The sequence below is a fragment of the Pseudorasbora parva genome, chromosome 13, assembly GCF_024679245.1.
Source record: "Pseudorasbora parva isolate DD20220531a chromosome 13, ASM2467924v1, whole genome shotgun sequence".
Lineage (NCBI taxonomy): Eukaryota > Metazoa > Chordata > Actinopteri > Cypriniformes > Gobionidae > Pseudorasbora > Pseudorasbora parva.
This window is the reverse complement of record NC_090184.1, coordinates 25,401,725-25,422,314: the sequence shown is the minus strand read 5'-3', so window position 1 is coordinate 25,422,314 and position 20,590 is coordinate 25,401,725. Positions and strand designations below refer to the sequence as shown.

Here is a 20,590-nt window from a genome sequence, read left to right as displayed (position 1 = left end):
TGTTTGCCCAATGCATCAGATCAAGATGCATTTAATTCTTTGCATTAGCACTAACCCAACTCCTACCCTAATAAAACATAATAGGCAAATGAAGTACAATCACGGGTATTTATTGCAAAAACTGACCAAAAACTGTATAAAAGTATTAACTGATTGTTGCATTCCAAGTCTTCGGAAGTCATTCGATGTCTTCATGTAAAGAACAGAGTTGATCTTAATGTTTTAATCACTGAAATGATGATCCCGCCGCTCCGTGAACGCACTCATTCTTATCTCATTAAAATGATACACGACTCTTTAGCATGAAACAATCAAATTATAATCAAAGCTGACGTAATGACGCAATTGGTCACGAGACATTCGAGCCAATACCATTTCACAACGCTCTGACGTAACGTTTCTTTGGGCACCAATTTTTGAAATTTTAATGGACCTCATTTATGAAACTTCCATAAATACTGTATATGAGCAAATTCTGAGTAATCTGCGTGTAAAATGGACCTTTACGAAAACTTTCCTCCACATTCACAAATGTTTCGTATACCACGGCATGAGTTACAACTGCAAATGACGTGACCAGGAACGCTGTGGACTCCTCTGGACTTCTTTCCCAGGTTTGGCTGCAGTATTTTGTATAATAAAAATTAAAAAAAATACTAAAGAGAATAATTGGCCATATGACTAGCAAGAAATATTCAATTATCGTGTGTCCACCAAAGCATTTTTTTAGCCAGCTATAAAACGCCTGGTGCTCTTTTGAAAATTGCCAGCTGGTGGTGCTTAAAAATGCTTTGCAAGGAGATCGTTTTTCCAGCTGAGATACTTTAGTTGCTATGATATGTAATATCCATGGCAGTGTTACTAGTATCTCATTTTGAAGAATATTACGGAATATAAAAATCCAGTAAAAAGCAGTATTAACTTCTTCATTATTGTGGATCAGGCAGTGTATAAGTGGAGGATGATTGGTCGGTTTATTTTTTGTCACCCCTTCTCCATTGTGATTGGACGGTCTGGTAAAAAATGACAACGGTATGCATTAAACGGTAAAAAAAAAAAAAAAAAAAAAAAAAAATGTGGGTCACTCATACAGCTGACACTTTTCTTTTCTTTTTTACAGAGGAATATCTGAAGAACAAATAATGTTAAAACTAGAAATGTATCTATTTTTTTTAATGTATCTATTACATAGCATTCCTAACTGAGTGCCATATTATTTTTCTAAAGTTTTCATGATAATTCTAAGAGTATTCAAGATATCTTAATATCCTTCTAGATTCTTCTAGATAATAAACTTTTCTTTAAAATCATCCTGCAGGTAAAAATATTTTGACACTGACATTTAATATTTTGGCTTTCATCACAAATTATGTTTGACTTTCTACAGAAAAAATATTAACAAAATCAAAAATCTTAGCTAGGGACCTCTGGTTGAGCTGACACAAAATGACCCTTTTGGAATTTTTATGAAATGACTAATATAACAAATTTTAGCATCTCTATTGTACTTAAGTAAAGAGCAACATAAGTCAAAAAGTCATGGCCTAACAGCCTCAAAGTGTTATTTTTTATTTTTTTTAAATAGTTAACTACTTAAAAACACTTTGCTTATTCTTGACTGTTGCTGTTACAGGTCTAATCTGCATTGCAACACTTAATTACATTTAATTAACATTTAATTTAAGCTGCTCGCTTACATTGAGAATCGATTTTTTAATTTTTAATTTTAAATAGAGGTCACGATTTTGTGCAGACAACTTAAAATAACATTATTTACTGGAGGCAAAAAATAAATAAATATTGCTGCAGTCTATTTAAAATAGTTTAATTCATTTTAATTAATTAATTAAAAAAAAACACTCACTAGAGATTTCACTTGTTTTATTACTGGATGAATCAGTGTTTTTGAAAGAATCTCTTGAACGAATTATTCAATGACAAATACATTTTTAACAGTCCCTTGTCACCACCTACGGGTGTAACCATGTAATTGATACAATCTAGTGTCCAGTTTTAGGTTACTCTATTTTGGCTATTTTGATAGTGACCAGTGTTTATTAGCCTATCTACTAAACCTTTATCTCAGTACTTCTGTAAAAATCTGAATTAGTCTGCTGTAAGACAGAAATAAAGATACTGTGCTGTTGAAGCTGTTTGTGAAGCTGTTCCATACATGACAACTGCGAACTCTAGGTCAGAACCTGATCTATATAATGTTCTCTAGATCTGATTTCAATGCTTTTTATCAGACCTTGATTGCTCTCTGTAGTTTAATCATTTAAATAACAGATTTGTTTCATACTAACAGAAACGATGTGAAGTTGATCATTTTAGTCACTGGCTTGATTCACTGATGCATCAAGATGGCCAGTGGCGGGACTGACAGTATTAAACCATTTAAAAAGAAAGTCAGCTACATAGAAATCACTGATCTCAGATCAGGCATTAATGAACACTGTTACTCACTGTGTGTGGCGGTGCTGTCGAATCCATATAGTAAAGCCTGAGCTGCTGACATCGCGACTGATAAACTGAATCCTTTCTCTATAATTCTGGGCGGGCAAAGCAGAGGAAAGGGAGATAACCTTTCCTGGTATGACATCATAACCAGTCTTGGGTAAGTTACTCTAAAAAAGTAATTAATTACTAGTTACTAATTACATCTTCAATAGTGTAATTAGATTACAGTACAAATTACTCTCTCCAAAAAGTATTTAATTACTTATTACTTTGATACATATGAAACGGCTCTTTTAATTCATTCAAATAAATAATATAAAACTACATGAATTTATCTTATTAGCTGACCCACATATTACAAACATGAGAAGGAAACATAAAAAATGCATTTGAAAGGTGCACTATGCAACTTTTCGTCCACTGGAGGGCCCCTATTCTAAACGTTTCGCGAGTACCGGGACTTTTATTATGACGGGACTGGACACAGTCGCCAGGCGCCCGCACTTCCGCTTTTTCCGGGCAGGTAAAAACAGCTATTTTTATCATATCAGATACATTTAAGGGGCCAAGGGCTTCGGCCATCCGTCCACTCTCTTCCCTGAACTGAAATGAAGTAGTGGGCTGTACTTTCCACGCGATTGACATCAGGTTCAAGTACGCCAGGTTGGCTGGTGGTTATGTTGCCCGCATACCGCCTCCCATGGCTGAGACTGGTATTACGATGCCTGTCGGGCCGGGGCTAGTAATGCTACTGCTAATTAAGGTTGATATCTCTGCAGCACTATAACTTGACATTTTTTTAATGACATCATCGCTCTTTTTTCTTCTCATTCATTTGATGCGTGTAGGTCATTTTTTTGGATATTTTTACCTCAATTTTTACACATGGCACCTTTAAAGTTAGACTTTAAATTTGTATGATAATTCCACTATTGTATTATATACAATTGTTCTACAGTCTATACACAGTATTTAATCCGATTACATCAGGAGTAACTGTAATTAACTTACAGAAAAAAATCAAATTAATCCATGAAAGCTTTAGCATAAGTTCTGCCGGGAAGACTCAGTTGTTACGCCACTTCAACTTCTGTTTCTATCCAATCCCATTTTAATACTTGGGTATAAAAGATCGGTACTTACTCATGTTTGAGTTCGCAGATGCTGATGCTCCAATTCACCGCCATCCTCCCCACCACCTCCAAGTCAAATCCTTCCCTAAAACCACCCCACCACCCCACCCCAGGATGGTCCCTTCCATACCTCACGGTGGGGTCGGCTGCGCCTCTGCCTTCGTCTATAGGCAGGATATGCAGAGTCCGGACCCTCTGATTGCGAGCTACGGACGGGGCCTATGCCAAAGTACTTTATTGCTTGCTGGGTTGTTAATAAATGGATAATTGTCACAGTATTTATTCTCCCGAGTGTTTCTGGCAAAACTTAATTTACTTTTTCAAGGGAAAATTAATTAAATTACAGTAACTAATTACTTAGTAACTAGTTACACTCAACACTGGTCATAACGGGAGAATTGAAGATCAGCTCGTCTGGGCTGTCATTTTCTCAAACGCAGAGAAAGACAGCCAGAACTCGGTTTACACCAGTCAAAATTTCTAGCCATTTGGGGACAATATTCAAGCTTGGGGAACTCATATTAATGTTGAAAGACCTCATAAAATGAAAATTTCATGCCACGGGTACAGGTAGTTCCAAGTCAGTTTAATACCTGTTTTCAATGAAGCACACACACACATACATCACTCAGAGATCACGCTGTGCATACAGAAGTATTCAAGAGCACAGAAACTTGACATCAACGTTGCCCTGTGACTTTTATAATATTTTATATTCCTCAGTAACAAGGGGTGATTTCTGGTTTTGATTTAATTAATCTCACAGCTTTGTTGTTAATAGAGAGAGATGTTGAAACGACAGGTAATTCACTCACGCATCTCTCTAAATGCTATAATTCATTATTTGAAATAATGTGGCTAATTTAAAACGGACAGAATGCTAGATCTAATGAGCCGGGAACTGATGGAAATAACCATCATTTTTACCCTTCCGCTGCAAACATCCATAACAGCTGCCTAATGCTGGTGAATGACCATAAGCGGGATCATCTATGACTAGCTGTGCATTCAATTATTCAAAGTCCCCTTCTTGTCGGGTAGTTTTTTGTCTCCACACCATGCATTAAAATCGACACAGCAATGGTTTATCTCATACATAAGCATTATTTTCCACACCACTTTTCAGTGTTACCTTTATGATTAGTTGTGGTTAATTATTACTGTACTTTAGTACAGTCCCGAATTGAATACTTCTGTCAGTACCCAGTTCTTCTGTCTTTTACTATTCTAATTTTAATTCGTTGGACTGGGATTCCGCCACTTCATCACCATGCATGAGTTTCCTATTTACTCAGTGTCCATACTTTATAGCTTGCTGATGACTTTACGACAGGCCTGTGTGAGAAAAGACATTATGAAGAGACAGGTCATGAATGTCGACTAAAAATGGATTCGACAATGCGTACCAGCCACTAAATGTACAAACAGAGAGTGAGAGAGTGTGGGTAATTTTCTTTGATGTGCTCTCTGTCAACTTACAGCCCTATATCTTTATCTTAAGGGCTGTAAAAGCCTTAGCGTGGTGCTGGTACCATGGTATTAATGCATTTGCAACACAAGCAGATACAAGGGGAGTGAATAAAAGTGCTATTATAACCACCTTTAGTTATAATTTTTTTAAACAAATGCACATGTACATGTACGTGTGTGTGTGTGTGTGTGTGTGTGTGTGTGTGTGTGTGTGTGTGTGTGCGTGCGTGCGTGCGCGCGTGCGTGTGTGTGTTTTACTTTAATAGATTTTCTCATTACAAATTGTATTACGAGCAGAAGAATTGAAAATCTAACCTTTTTTAAAGTTTACATGGTCAATGTCACCTATCTTTGCTTAATTGATTAGTGAAGAGTGAAGGCATACTATTTATAATATTAAAAAAATCCTATTCAAATGTTAAAATAGGTTTTGAATTCCATATTTTAAGTGTGAATGTAGACTTTTAAACTTCGTTGTATGTAAATACTTAGTCGCTCCTTCCATTTAAACAAAATTAATTCAAAATTAAAGAGAAGAAATTATGCTGTGGGCTGCATTTTGACCCAGCACATGTTCTCTAAGAAGTCCCATTAAGTGATTTTTTTTTGTTTGCCAGCGCCTTATGCTGAAACCTCGAAGATCAATGTTGTTTATTAGCGCCACAAAAGGCATTTGTACTTCCTGTAATGAACCCTTGAGAGAGGCTGACAGCGAACAGAGTAATGGCCTGGACTCCAAACGCTTTCGTTCCAGCTTAAGGCTGTTTGGATTGCCCTAATGAGCGTTACGAATGGGGAGACGATGCTTGCACGCTATTGGGATGGTGGGAAATGCTGTGGGGTCTAAAGGTAAGCCGACCTCATGAGCTACAACAGGAGACACATTCCGGTGAATTGCTAATGGAGTGCTTCACTTTACTTTCAAACTCATTACCTTTCCAATAATAAAAATGGGATAATTACTTAATGAAATGAATAAACAAAACAACAGCATAAATAGACCCTGACTCAAATATAACCGACAGAATCCCACCCTCACGCACCTTGTTCTAGTCAATGTCTCCCTTAGCAAAGCCATGGAGAGATGTAATTTTGATTGAAGGAGGGCGCTGAATGCGTGTAGATGCAATTTGTTTTGCTTGTGCGTGCAGAATTAGAACCCGGCTTTGTTGCCCAGCTTTGCTCTGATTCTCATTTAGCTCTAATTATGAAGATTTATATACAAGTACATGGTTGCCTACTTGCGGTCACACTATTGACAGCAAATAAGAGGTTCCTTGTGTGTGGCATTTCTGATATCTCATCATCGTAAAAGTAGTCATTTACAACTTAAAGGTGGAATGTGTCATTTTTTCAATACAAAATGACTTTGATATTGAGGGAGAACTGTAAGTAAAACATTTCCGGCTGACTTCCCAAGAGAAGTGTAGCTGTACACTACGTTTTGAAATGAGCGTTTTATGTTCTCCAAGGCTGCATTTAGGCCTATTTGATCAGAAATAGAGTACAAATAGTAATATTACAATTCATATTAAACGTGGCCAGATCTAGGCATTGGCAGGGGTGGGCAGCCTATCCAAACGTCTGCATTTGCCCGCTGAATCAGAATTTAGGCACAGATATACAGATTAGTCTATCTAGTGTACAGTACTGCCTCCAAATAGCCTTTCCATTAATCTCAGCTGCAGTTGCTTAGCACCCTGTCATGCTGAACAATGTTGATTGGTAACACAAGTCAAATTTTGGCTCAACCAATAGCATGGGATTAGATTGTGACTACCTGTTTGCCAAGCACAGATAGGTGAACGCTTTGTTTGGTAAGCGTTATTATTCTTGCAATTCCATTTGCTGCCACTAGAGGTGTGGAATAATGTACTTATTCTAAACACAATGGGCCAGATTTACTAACAGCTTGCAAAACCTCTTTCGGCGTTAAAAAGACAGAAAAAAAGAAAAGAAAAATGCTCTGAAAAGGCGTGGACAGGGTTATTTTTGCGACTGACATTACTGCATATTTCAGACTCAAAATTTGGGATTAGAGTATTTAAATTAATCATGCAAGGTGATTTACTAAGGTTTGCACTTGTCAATTTACTGGTATTTGCACTATTTAACGCCTCAAATGAGCATGTCTTAAAGCTACACTGTGTAACTTTTTTTGTTTATTCTTAGCTAAAAACACTTTTGCTCATTAATGTATATTTACTTCTTTCAAGTTATAAAGTGTTCTCTAAAGTTTATAATATGCCATTGAAAATACATACGGGTGAGGGTTCGAATGCCGGTCGCCATGTTGCCCCTCCATCTTCAAAGTACATTAGCCAAAAAGGAACGTACCCGTAAATTCAAGCTTCGCCTTTCGCGTTTTAACACTGTCACTTTTTGCATTTTAAATCGGCCACCGTAGGAGTTAAAACAGAATTGAGAGGAACAGAAACTATTATTCCCTGGATGGTCATATACCTTTTCACCACTAGATGGGGGAAAATATCGCACAGTGTAGCTTTAAACCAGAATTTGCCCTGTTTAGTAAATCTGGCCCTATGGTTTTTTTACATACTAAAATTTCCAAATATGTTATTGGAGTAAAAAATAAATACAAATGGGTATGATTGAGCACTAGAATTGAGCTCAGTTTTTGTTGTGGATGTGTATAGCAACTTTACAATGTTAAGTATCCGTTTATGTTGTAACATTAGCGGCAAGACCTTGACAGTGATGTACACCTGACTGTATAGGCTTAATTAAACATTTACCACATTGCTGTGCTTTGGTAGCCTGGTCTTACCAGACTCTCGTACATTTCATTTGTACATAGAGTCTGGCCTCTCTCCATTGACAAGCGTTTACTTCCGTAAAGGCGGGTACTCTGTTTAAAACTATTGATCTTCCATAACCAATCGCTAACGTTTGGTCGTGACGTACGTCATGGGGCCTTCACACAATGAAATCCGTCAAAATAAATGTGCAGGCCACCTCTGTGATTAGACCTAAAACTCGTGCATTCGGATTGTGATTTATTCACGCCACAGTGGACGGGAGAGTTTTCTGTTCAGGAACACGGCGCTCACGTGGTCCGTAACATGAATGTATGCTGTAAATAAAATGTCAAATGATTGGTATGATAATAAATGCTGCTGTAAATAACAGACCAATTCAAATGTTTACGTGCTTTTATTTTAATTTGTTTGAGCGGTGATGAAATATATTGCTCTTGTAAATCCTTGCCAGCATTTTAAAGAAATACAAGTCTAGAAATGCATCCAAATAACAGCAAAGCGCAACCGTACGGTGCTCTGCAGGGGTCAAAAATGATTATAAACTGTGAATTTTGAAGTGATATATTCTTGAAAACCAAGAGATATGGATTCGGACAGCTTTTACATCACCACACGACCTTGGTGTTTGTCAAAAGCAGTAGGTAACTCAGTCTGGGATTTTTTACGCGGGTAGTGGGAGACGGACGACAATAAAATCACTGACCAGTCCCTGTAACTTAAATGATGGATATACCTTGCAAAGAAACAATTACCGTCCGAATACAGCAACTCCTTCATCACTAACGGAGCGAGCTGGAAAATCAAACTTTTCTCGAATTGGGGAGGAGGGCCACAACATCATGACCACCAACAAACCTCCGCAAAGATTTTTATTGCTCCGGCTTCAACTTCTGGATATTCGGCAGCGTTGTCACAACGGAATGAATGGTTTCGTTCGCATCTTTCTCCGCCGCCGTTACTGAACTACAACTCAGACTAGCTCATGACATCAACGTCATCGTTCAGCCACTCCCGTTTGCTGATTGTACCGGTAAAAAATGTGTTTGGACAAAACCTAAGAATACACCGCAGTCCCAGACGTAGTACTGAAGGAAAATGAAAATTGAGCGGAAGTATGTAAGAGGGGAGAGCCAGGGTAGTGCTTTTAAGGAACATGTCTAGATTTGGTCAACTGCCATTTAGCAGGATGTGAGCAATGGTTTGATAGAAAGAAAGAAAGAGTGTGAGGATGTTTGTTAAGAGCTCAGTAACATTTCCCTTGAGCACCATAATATCAAAGCTGAAGCATGTCATTTCTATTTATCTGGCAGAATTATGCAAAAATAATGATTCCAATTGTTCCATTGGTCAGACAAACAGAACAATGTTGGTTGAGCAAATGTTTCTGGCCGATTGGGTTTTTGTTAAAACAAAAATAGCAATGTTTCGATTGCTTTAAGCATTGACAGAAAGTATTTTGACATACACATGACATGCTTCACTTTTATGTCCGATTAAGCGAGAGCAAAGAAGCTCTGATTGCATTCAACAAATGTCTTCTTTGTTTTAAGTTACGATTTCATGGTGTGACTTTTAGACCAGTTCATTAAAGTAACAAAGAAAAGCATAATAATGGTTCCATGTAAACATTAAAATGTAACTCTACACACACACACACACGCACACACACACACACGCACGCACATGTCGTGTTTTCATGTTTTATGGGGACATTCCATAGGCGTAATGGATTTCATACTGTACAAACTGTAGATCCGCGCACGCACACACACACACACACACACACACACACACACACACACACACACACACACACACATGGTCTATGTGGTTTAAAGGGACTCTCCATAGGCGTTATGGTTTTTATACCGTACAAACCGTATTTTCTATCCCCCTACACTGCCCCTGCCCCTAAACCAACCCATCACAGGAAACATTCTGCATTTTTACTTTCTCTACAAAAAAATAAATAATAATTTAGTATGTTTTTAAAGCTAATTGAAATATGTGGACATTTGAAATGTCCTCATAAACCACATTTATAGTGTAATAACAGTGTAATACCCATGCAGTTATACAAATTTGTGTCCTCATAAACCACATAAACAGGCAACCACACACACACACACACACACACACACACACACACAACACAACACACTTTTAATAAGGATATTTCTTCTCCTCCTTTTAAAAATAAATAATTTTTACGTCAATTTTAGCTTTCATCAGGGTTTATTAATTCAGCCCAGTACTTGTTTTTGATAACCTCTTCTGTGCGCTATTCAATTTAGATTTTTTTCATGGTTACAGGCAACATTTACCCTGTCAATTAAATGTCTCGCTTTTGCCAGGAACAAAATACACATACCTCCGTTTTACTGGCATTTGACTGGAAGCCATCCACTATTATCTGAGTGACAGTTTGAAGATTGATTACACCACAGCCTCTTTTTATTATTTGAGTGGCACATGCTAGGTTAACCCTTTAGCTGTATTATTCACTGTCATTCAAATGCATTAACTTCACAAGGATTGCGTTATACTGAACAAATGTGAGCAGTATGTCAATGTGTGACTAAAGGCCTACTGTTTATCAAACTAGATCATATTATTCACAATCTTACAGCACAGCCACACAATCTGAAAACTCCTGACAGTTTATCTTCATCTATATTACCATCTGTATGTGTTTGCAAGATCAACTTATACATCTGTATCTTTTAAAAAAGGATCCTTTCCCTTTCCTTACCTTGATTCATTCATCTCTTTTTTTTCTTCTTCTTCTTTATGCCGGTGTGCCGGGGCATCCATATTTTAGCCTGCTCTTCAAAATTTAGTCGGTTGATTTCGATATTAGTTAGATATAGAATATAAATTGCAATTGTTTTAGCATCTAATATTATTTCATGGGTGAAATGGCCTTTTCCATGCAAAAAAAAAAAAGAAAAAAAAAAGTTTTGTGAACTGAGAAAAAAGTACAAAAGCTAATCAATGGTTTCAGGAGACTACTTACATTAAAAAATGTATATTTTTGTTGAATGTGTATTTCTGTGTATGTATATTGTAATAAAGTTAGCAGCTGGGAAGGAAGGAGGCGGGAACCGGCGAACGTTTAACAACATTTATTAATTCAAAAGAAATAAACAAAACGAAAGTAAAACCGCGGACAGCCCCTCACGGACGACTGCCCGCAAACACACACAAAATAAAACGTGGGCAGCCCCTCACGGACGACTGCCCACAAACACATAAACAAAGCTAAACATAAAATCCAGGCCTGGTCCTCTCTCGTCTTCCGCTGCCATGTTCCTCCTTTTATGCTCCCGTCACATGACCGCGAGACGAGACCGGTGTGCTACGCAGCTGGCACTCGTTAACATCAATCACCGGCCCGCTCTCGTGGTCCCTCGCCCCGCTGCTTGCCACACCACATATATATTTTTGCACAAATGAATGTGCTATTAAAAGATGAAGAAATTATTTTATACATTACCTTTTAAAAATTTGGGGTAAGTAAGATTTTTAAATATTAAAAAAAATGTATCTGTGTCTGAAGCATGCTCACCCATGTAACTGATTTCTATTTTAAAATATAATTTAGTCCTGTGATGGCAAAGCCTGATTTTCAGGAACCATTAACTAATTTTAAAATATTAATAATATTAAAAAGTAATGTTAAAATAAATCTGAGTGTAACATATTCAAGTGAGGTGAGGTTTGGATGAACCCAAGTGCAGTTTCTTTTATTTACTATTCACATAAATCGAAATCCAAAACATAAAACAAAGACTTGGCAAAAACAAACAAAACACTTGACTAAACTTGACTTAACTAAACTTGACTTGACTAAACTTGACTTGACTAAACTTGACTTGACTAAACTTGACTTACCTAAACTTGACTTGACTAAACTTGACTTGACTAAACTTGACTTACCTAAACTTGACTTGACTAAACTTGACTTGACTAAACTTGACTTACCTAAACTTGACTTGACTAAACTTGACTTGACTAAACTTGACTTAACTAAACTTGACTTAACTAAACTTGACTTGACTAAACTTGACTTGACTAAACTTGACTTACCTAAACTTGACTTGACTAAACTTGACTTGACTAAACTTGACTTGACTAAACTTGACTTGACTAAACTTGACTTAACTAAACTTGACTTGACTAAACTTGACTTGACTAAACTTGACTTACCTAAACTTGACTTGACTAAACTTGACTTGACTAAACTTGACTTAACTAAACTTGACTTAACTAAACTTGACTTGACTAAACTTGACTTGACTAAACTTGACTTACCTAAACTTGACTTGACTAAACTTGACTTGACTAAACTTGACTTGACTAAACTTGACTTGACTAAACTTGACTTAACTAAACTTGACTTGACTAAACTTGACTTGACTAAACTTGACTTACCTAAACTTGACTTGACTAAACTTGACTTGACTAAACTTGACTTGACTAAACTTGACTTGACTAAACTTGACTTGACATTAACAAACACTCACCCCAAACACTCATCTTGCATGATTACATGGTTTACTGTCTGCACATGTCCTATACCTTCTTGGTACTTTTAATATTCATAACTAATTAATATTCATGGCCTCAACCTTTTCCCAACCTCTAAAACTGTAATAAGTGCATATTGTGTAACATATAGCATTGTTGATCGTTTGCATGCTTGAAACTCCCATCCGATGTAGGGTTATCTATCTTTTCTTTTCTATTTTTTCTCTTTCTCACTGAACGTTTCATTGCGTCTGTCATTTAACATAGTAAGATCCGGGGTCACTGCAATTACCCCCAAGGATATTGATTCCTCAAAGCTTATCTCGCACTCAAAGATAGCTGTTTGATATTGCCATCATTTTTTTAATGGAGGTGAGAAACAGTGTGTCAAATGCGGTTTGACAAACATATGATTCTTCTGACAGTTTCTAAAAGCTCTGCTTACAGACAACACTGCAAAAAAAAAAAAAAAAAAAAAAACCTGTGGTGTTGCTCTGGCAGTACAATATTGCCATGTTTGCTCTAGAAATGAAGATTAAGATTCCAATTTCTTGTTTCTTTGAGACTAATGAACTTCGGAATGTCCTATTCGGAGAGAAGACCATTAGAATGGCTCATGTCACTTTTGAGTCATTCACAATCTGAGCATGTACACTGATTGGTTAGCATTTTACTTATTTGCATGAGATTCGGCATTCAATTAGCCAGCATAATTCAATAAATGTCAATGATTCTAACGTGTATATTCTTCCATGAGAATTGCCATATTATACTGCAGCAAATATAAGATTTGGTTATTTTCTTCTTCTTTTTTTTTGCCTGACTGTCTCACACAATTTTATCAAAGATCTTTGAAAAATTATATTACCACAGCTTTGGACATATATAATAATGTACAGCATTTACCCACATGACAGTATGACCCACTATATAAAAATTCAGCTTTTTATCTAGATTAAATGAAGCAGCTTTCCTGTATATCAAAGGGAAATATAAAGTGTATATCTCTTTCCTCTGGTGTACGAGAAATCTGCACAGAAAATAATTTCATGCAGCATTCTTTTGGATATTGCAAATTATAGAAATAATCTAGGTTTTATTCTCTCCTCCAAATGGGAAAATCATCAGACTGTGGCATTTTCTTTAAATCAGTATTTCAATAATAGGAGCATTTTGGAGCACATTATGCACAAACAAGGTGCTGTCTACGTTTGAGGCTTTTAAAAACCTTCATATGAATTCCATTTACTTAACACCTGAAACCATACTAAAACTTTTCAACTGGTCTGATTGGGAACCAGCTGACTGTCCTTGGAACAGAGACCAGGTTGGACCAGATAAAACCACCTGGTTTAGGCTTTTCTTGAATCTGATCGAAGACTGACTGCAATTATTTTGATTGGTCTGACATTTCAGAATGCCTGAAAAGACACACTTCCCTTTTACGTAGTCAGTCAATGTACGCTTTCTTTAAAGAAAACACTTTCAAGAACATGCTTTGTAATTGTGCTGGGTTAGGGGATGGAATATAAAATTTGTACAGTATAACTGTCATTATGTCTGTGGAATGTTCCCGTAAAACATGGAAGCCCATAAAGGTTGTATTCATTTAGCAAAAATAAATAAATAAAATAAATACAGAAAGAAAAAAAAAGAAAGAAAGAAAGAAAAAACCTTTTCCAAAAGTATGGTTTTTAACATTGATAATAATGAGAAATGTTTCTTGAGCAACAAATCAGTATATTAAGCCCCTTTCACACTGCGATTCCGGCAAATACACGGATAATGCGACCCGGCATTTGTTCCCGGGCCGCTAGATTTGGACCATTCTCACTGCCAGCGAAATACCGTAATATGTGCGCTTTCACACACAACCCATTATGGTCCCGGATTGAGTTGACACGTGAAATTCGGATGTGACGTATAATGGAGAGTGATCTCAGCTTCAGCGCGGATGGTTAGGAGCTCCGTGGTCTCGACTTGTGTCCAGTTTGCACACATTTCTGCTTGTTTAATTTTAGTTTCTTTTGTATACGAACACTCTCTGCGTTTAAAACACCGACTAGCTCTTCTGGCACTGCAGGGTTGTATTATTGAAAAAACAAGCTCTAGGAGTCGCACGATAACTACATACACGTTGCGGCATTAGTTTTGGCTTTTGTTCACACAGCGCTCGTCCCGGGTCGAACCCCGCAATGTTACTAGGTCCCCGACCCGGGTTCAATTCGGTAATCAATTCCGGGACGTGGTTGCTTTCACACAGAAGGCGACCCGGCAATGTTCCGGGAATATTGCGGGTCCGACGTGCAGTGTGAAAGGGGCTTTAGAAGGATTTCTGGAGGATCATCTGGAGGAATGACTTCTTGGAAATTTAGCATTGCCATCAAAGGAACAAATTACATTTTAAATAAAATTCAGTTTGTAAGGTCCATCCGTTAGCCAAAGGACGGAATCTAACGGCCTGGTAGAAGGACTTCTGCGTATAAGACTTTTCAGCATTTCTGTTTAATTCACTATGTTTATTGACTCCATTAATAAATTTGATCTGACTCCCATTATGTGACTTTATTCAATTTGTTATGTTTGTATCTTAACAGCTGATCATTATTTTAGTTGTGATTTAATTTAGTTCACAGATACAAACCGGCCAGTTCTAATAGTCAGAGGATTGCAGAGTGAATATTTTACCTTTAAGTGGTTGCACCTGCTCACTCAACAAAAAGTGTAATTTTAATAATAGTCTCGAAAGCTGCAACTTGCTAATACAATGATTGTCAGAAATCAGATTATCTGTAATGCTGTTCCCCATGCTCTAGTCATTGAGTCCTCAGTATCCTGGCAACACATTTGCGGAAATAAGGACTCTGCATTGATCCATACTAGAAGAACGGTTTCAGAATAATACAAGATAAATCACGGTATACATTTATTTTGGCCAGACAGAACTTAAAGGGTTAGTTCACCCAAAAATGAAATTGATGTCATTAATGACTCACCCTAATGTTGTTCCACACCCGTAAGACCTCCGTTCATCTTCAGAACACAGTTTAAGATATTTTATATTTTAGTCCAAGAGCATATTCAGTCTATGCACACTTTACTGTCCATGTCCAGAAAGCTAATAAAAACATCATCAAAGTAGTCCATATGTGACATCAGTTGGTTGATTAGAGTCTCTTGAAGCATCAAAAATACATTTTGGTCCAAAAATAACAAAAATTACGACTTTATTCAGTATTGTCTTATCTTCCGTGTTTATCAAATAAAGAATCAAAAGGCCATGAATCAATGAATCGATCAATGATTCGGATCGCCAATGTCACGTGATTTCAGCAATTTGGATCGCGTGTCAAACTGCCAAACTGCTGAAATCCCGTGACATTGGCGATCACGCCAATGATCAAAATATAAAATATCTTAAACTGGGTTTCTAAAGATGAACAGATGTCTTATGGGTGTGGAACGGCATTAGGGTGAGTCATTAATGACATCAATTTCCTTTTTGGGTGAACTAACCCTTTAAATAACACATATGAAAATAGTTTCAAAGAGTCATGATATCTGGCACAATACATACCATGTGTGTGAGTGCCACTACACTCTAGTGCTAGGTTAAAAACAACTCAAGTTGGGTTGAAAATGGACAAACCCAGAAATTGGGTTGTTTGAACCCACAGTTAATGGACCCACTGAAACAACCCAATGTTTAGATCTGTCCATTTTCAACCCAACTCTGGTTGTTTTTAACCCAGCATTCTTTAGAGTGTATGACACAAACACAACATGGCATGGGGTTCTGGCTACAGAATGTTCCCAAATGGCTTTCTGTGAGATATTCTCTCCAGATTAGTGAGTTTATTGCTTTATTGCAGGGTGTTGGATCTCAGCTTTTGTCTTAGCAGTAAAACCCATTCTTACAAGTTCTTTCAAAAACATCTTCAAAAATACTACAGACACCAAACGTATTAATTAGAAGGTAATAGGGTTGCTAGTACTGACATATCAGTATAAGGTCCTTGAAGTTCCCTTTTTGAAGCCCTGACAGCATTATTACTGTTGTTAATGGAGTAGTTATTCCCAGATAAGGGGAACAATACTACGGTAACCCAAACTTGGCTTCAATGTTTTTTTGTGAGAGAAAGAATGAAGGCAAAAAAGCTTTCGTTTCATAGATTTTGTTTTCATTAAAATGTGCATATTTGCTAAAATTACCACATGATAATTTTGTGGCACCCATTTTGTAAAATAACTTGTGCTTGTTTCTGGTTGCTTATTGTGGACTTTTGAAGTTTATATCCTAACTTTTTCTCTGTTTTCCTTCCTTCCTCCCTCCCTCTCTCTCTCTCTCTCTCTCTCTCTCTCTCTCTCTCTCTCTCTCTCTCTCTCTCTCTCTCTCTCTCTCTCTCTCTCTCTCTCTCTCTCTCTCTCTCTCTCGGGTTGTTGCTGTGCTGCCAACTTCTGATAACAGGTAAGAGAGCAATTTACTTTCTTTCTAGTTCAGACGAAATCGGGTCTGTGATTCATATAAAAGCTACATTCTGATCAAGGTCGTAACCATGCCTTAAACATTGGGGGACCATAGTTAGGACCATAGTAATGTCTATGGGGGTTACAGCCCTGATACTGAATGATGTTTAAGCAGTTTCTTTTCTATGCTGGAGGACAAAAATGCTGGTTTGTTGGTGAGCTCCAGACTGCTGATTCATTCTGGACTTGTCAGCTCGCCAAGGTGTCCAGCATTTATAGGGGTGTGAAGTAACAAATTACAAATGCATTACTTTAATTAATTTGTTTTTATCAGAAATTCTACTTTTTAAGGGATGTAACTTTTACTTTTACTCTGCTATTTTCTCTCCATTTGTAGTTTGGTAAATGCTTGCTCCATCAACATGATTGGCTAGGGAGAGAGTGGTCTCTCTCGTAACTTAATCATGGCTGTCGTCGAAGCACATCCTTCAAGCATCAATTCAATCGCGATATCAGAATTTAATTCTAAATTAGAAGAATGAATTCTAAATTAGAAGAATCTAAATGCAGGAACAGGAAAAGAGAATGTAAATTACATATGTACAGTATGTACGGGGGTAGAATCCACAAAACCGTACTCACTACTTGTGTATAAACTACTCTTTTACTCTTACTCAAGTAGTTTTTAGAAAAATATTTGTACATTTACATGAGTATATTTAATCCGTACTCTTTCCACCCCTGAGCAGTTAAACGATTTGTGCATTTCGTTTATGTCATTGAAATCGGTGGGGAACTTTAGGGGTTACTGTGATTTTGACCATTGGCACTGCAGAAGCAGCTCTTTATAAACATTCACAAGGTTAACTTGATGTTGCTACATATTATAGCTTCCACTAAATATGAGAAGAAGAAAAAAAACCCTGCTGGGTTCAGCGAAGCGTTCTGCTCTGGTGTGTGTTAGAATGCAGTGATGTAGTCATAAAGTAAAAACAGATGGATAAATACAGGATGGAGCAGAGAGTGAGTCATCAGCTGGATGAGAAGATCAGAACTCATCAGCAGAGTTTGGAATAAAAATACCTGCCAACTTTTCCAATTTTTATATCTATCGGTGCTGGTGGTTGTATCACTTGCATATTTGCAGTTGAGGCAGCTCAATATGCAGCATGGTATCTATATTAATATCTCTACTTCATTGGCGTGATGACTGGTCAGTGTGGTCACATTGAGGTGTTGGGATAGAATGGTTTCAGTAGGATGATATTATAGTATTTATTAGTATTTTGTGTCAGGTTTGCTATCTTTGTGGGGACTTTCCAGAGATGTAATGTTTTTTATACTGTATAAACTGTATATACTATCTCCCTACACTAACCCTACCACTAAACCACCCCATCACACAAAACTGCATTTTTACATTTTCAACAAAAAAAAACTCACTTCTGTATGATATATAGGCTTGTTTCCCCATGGGGACCTCAATTTAGGTCCCCAGTGACACGAGTCCCCATGAGTCAATTCAGGTTGGAGTCTCCACTGGGATAGAAAAACATGGTTTTATCCACCAGGATAGAAACACAGGAAACCTTCTGCATTTTTACTTTCTCAAAAAACTCTTCCTGTATGATTTATAAGCCTTTTGAAAAGTGGGGACTGCTGGCTGGTCCCCACAATGTAGGTGATCTCAGGTTTTATTATCCTTATGGGGACATTAGGTCCCCACAATGTAATATAAACAAGGAAACACATATAGACACACACACACACGCATGAAGCACGCACGCACACGCACGCACGCACGCACACACGTACGCACGGACACACACACACACACACACGCATGGACTCTCCATAGGTGTAATGTTTTTTTTTTTTCATACTGTACAAACTATATATTATATCCCCTACACTAATCCTATACCTAAACCCACCCATGAATTAAAAAAACAACAACCTTTTAGTATGTCTTTTAAGCCATTTGGTTTACGAGGACACAGTAAGTGTCCTCATAAACCATGTTTATGTTGTAATACCCATAAACCACATACCTGTACACACAAACTGTGAAGCGTCCCTGTACACATTTCATGACATTACACCTGGACATGTAAAATTCTCAATACTAAAAATTGTTTATTGTCAGACACAAATATCTCTATTCCTACATTCGGGTGTCCAATTGTAAGAGTAGCTTACAGCTTCAAGTGACTTAAAAATATTGTGTTTTTTCTTTTTTTTTCTGTGTGATCTGCATAATCACTGACTGGTGTGTGCCTCATGGCACCAGCTCTTGCTAGCGGCAACAATGCTAATTGTTTAGCAGCTCCTCCCAGTTGGATCCATAAACCTAATGCTGAATTCTGAAGGATGGCTAGCAAAGCGTGTCCCTGGGCTGTTGCCTGAATGAACAATGCACACTTTGAATACACACTGCCATTTGTTTCCCTTAACAAACCTTTTTTCCCCCAGACACCTCTGTGATGAAATGCTTATGAAGTTTTGAGAGCCAAGAACGATGTTGCTAATCAAGAGCATAGTCTCAAGTTGAAATCCCACACCACTAACAGAACTCACAACCAAGGACATAGCAAGACGGAAAGAGAGACTTTGAAAGGCAGATAGTGAGTAAGTGAGACATTACAGTATAGCTCTTTTTATTTCCTGCACCAAATGGGATTTCAGCGTGTTCATTTGTTATTCTCTGGTAACGGGACCCCACAGGACATGTGACCAACATGAAGTCCACCTCACTTAGAGCTGTTAAAAGCTACATGCCTACAGAGCATAGTGACGGTACAGGGGGATTGCTCTGTTGAGCCCTTGATAGCTGTCAATCAGGATATTTTTAAAGTGTTTGTGTTCTCAGCAGAGACTGTAAACTAGAGCATATTACTAGCATTGCTACATGAAGTGAAGAACGATAACAGTTTTGTCATTTTTTATTCACAAATCTATAATGTTATTTATTTTTAGTTTGGACAATTTTAAGAATATCCACATAGATATTTTCTATATGAGAACAGTTCAAAATAATTACAGTTTTTCTCAGTCGCTTTGGTACATTTCTCGACTCAAACTCACAATTTGCAAAACAGTTAGTGCATTTCTCAAAACAATTTGTACAAATAGCAAAACACCACAGATAACCTGCAAAAGCCATTCTCTTGCTGAAAATCCTTAGTTCATCTCTCAAAACTAAATATCTGTGTCAATGAACATGTCAGTGTCATCAGAATGACAAGTCCTTGTGTCATTGTGTACGGATAAGACAGTCAAATTGTTTAGTCATGTTGTCAATATAACAGTTTACTCTGGAGGGATGTTCTGATGGAAACTATGGATAAAGATTTGATGACAATTATTGTCAATTGTAAGTTACATCTTAGTGTGTGTGTGAGTGCAATTGCAAGAGAATGGAAAATATTCAAATTTACACTCTTACTGTTTGTACTGTATTTTATTGACAGAACATATCATTGAGATACAGAAATAAAAAAATAAAAAGACAGCACTGAATTGCACACACAAAAAAAAACCTAAAGAAAAAATGTGAACATAGGAAACACTGTACATGCGGTGCTATATATATATATATATATATATATATATATATATATATATATATATATATATATATATATATATATATATATATATATATATATATATATATATATATATATATATATATATATATTAGAAAAGTCAAGATTCACCTGGGAGCAATTTACCAACTCAGGAAAGATT

General features: G+C 37.0%; 1 protein-coding gene across 4 annotated transcripts in view; it reads left to right on the top strand.

Annotated features, from left to right (window-relative positions):
- grid2 (glutamate receptor, ionotropic, delta 2) overlaps positions 1 to 20,590 on the top strand; it is a 577,686-nt gene that overhangs the window by 181,299 nt on the left and 375,797 nt on the right. The gene's annotated exons all lie outside the window — the stretch shown is intronic.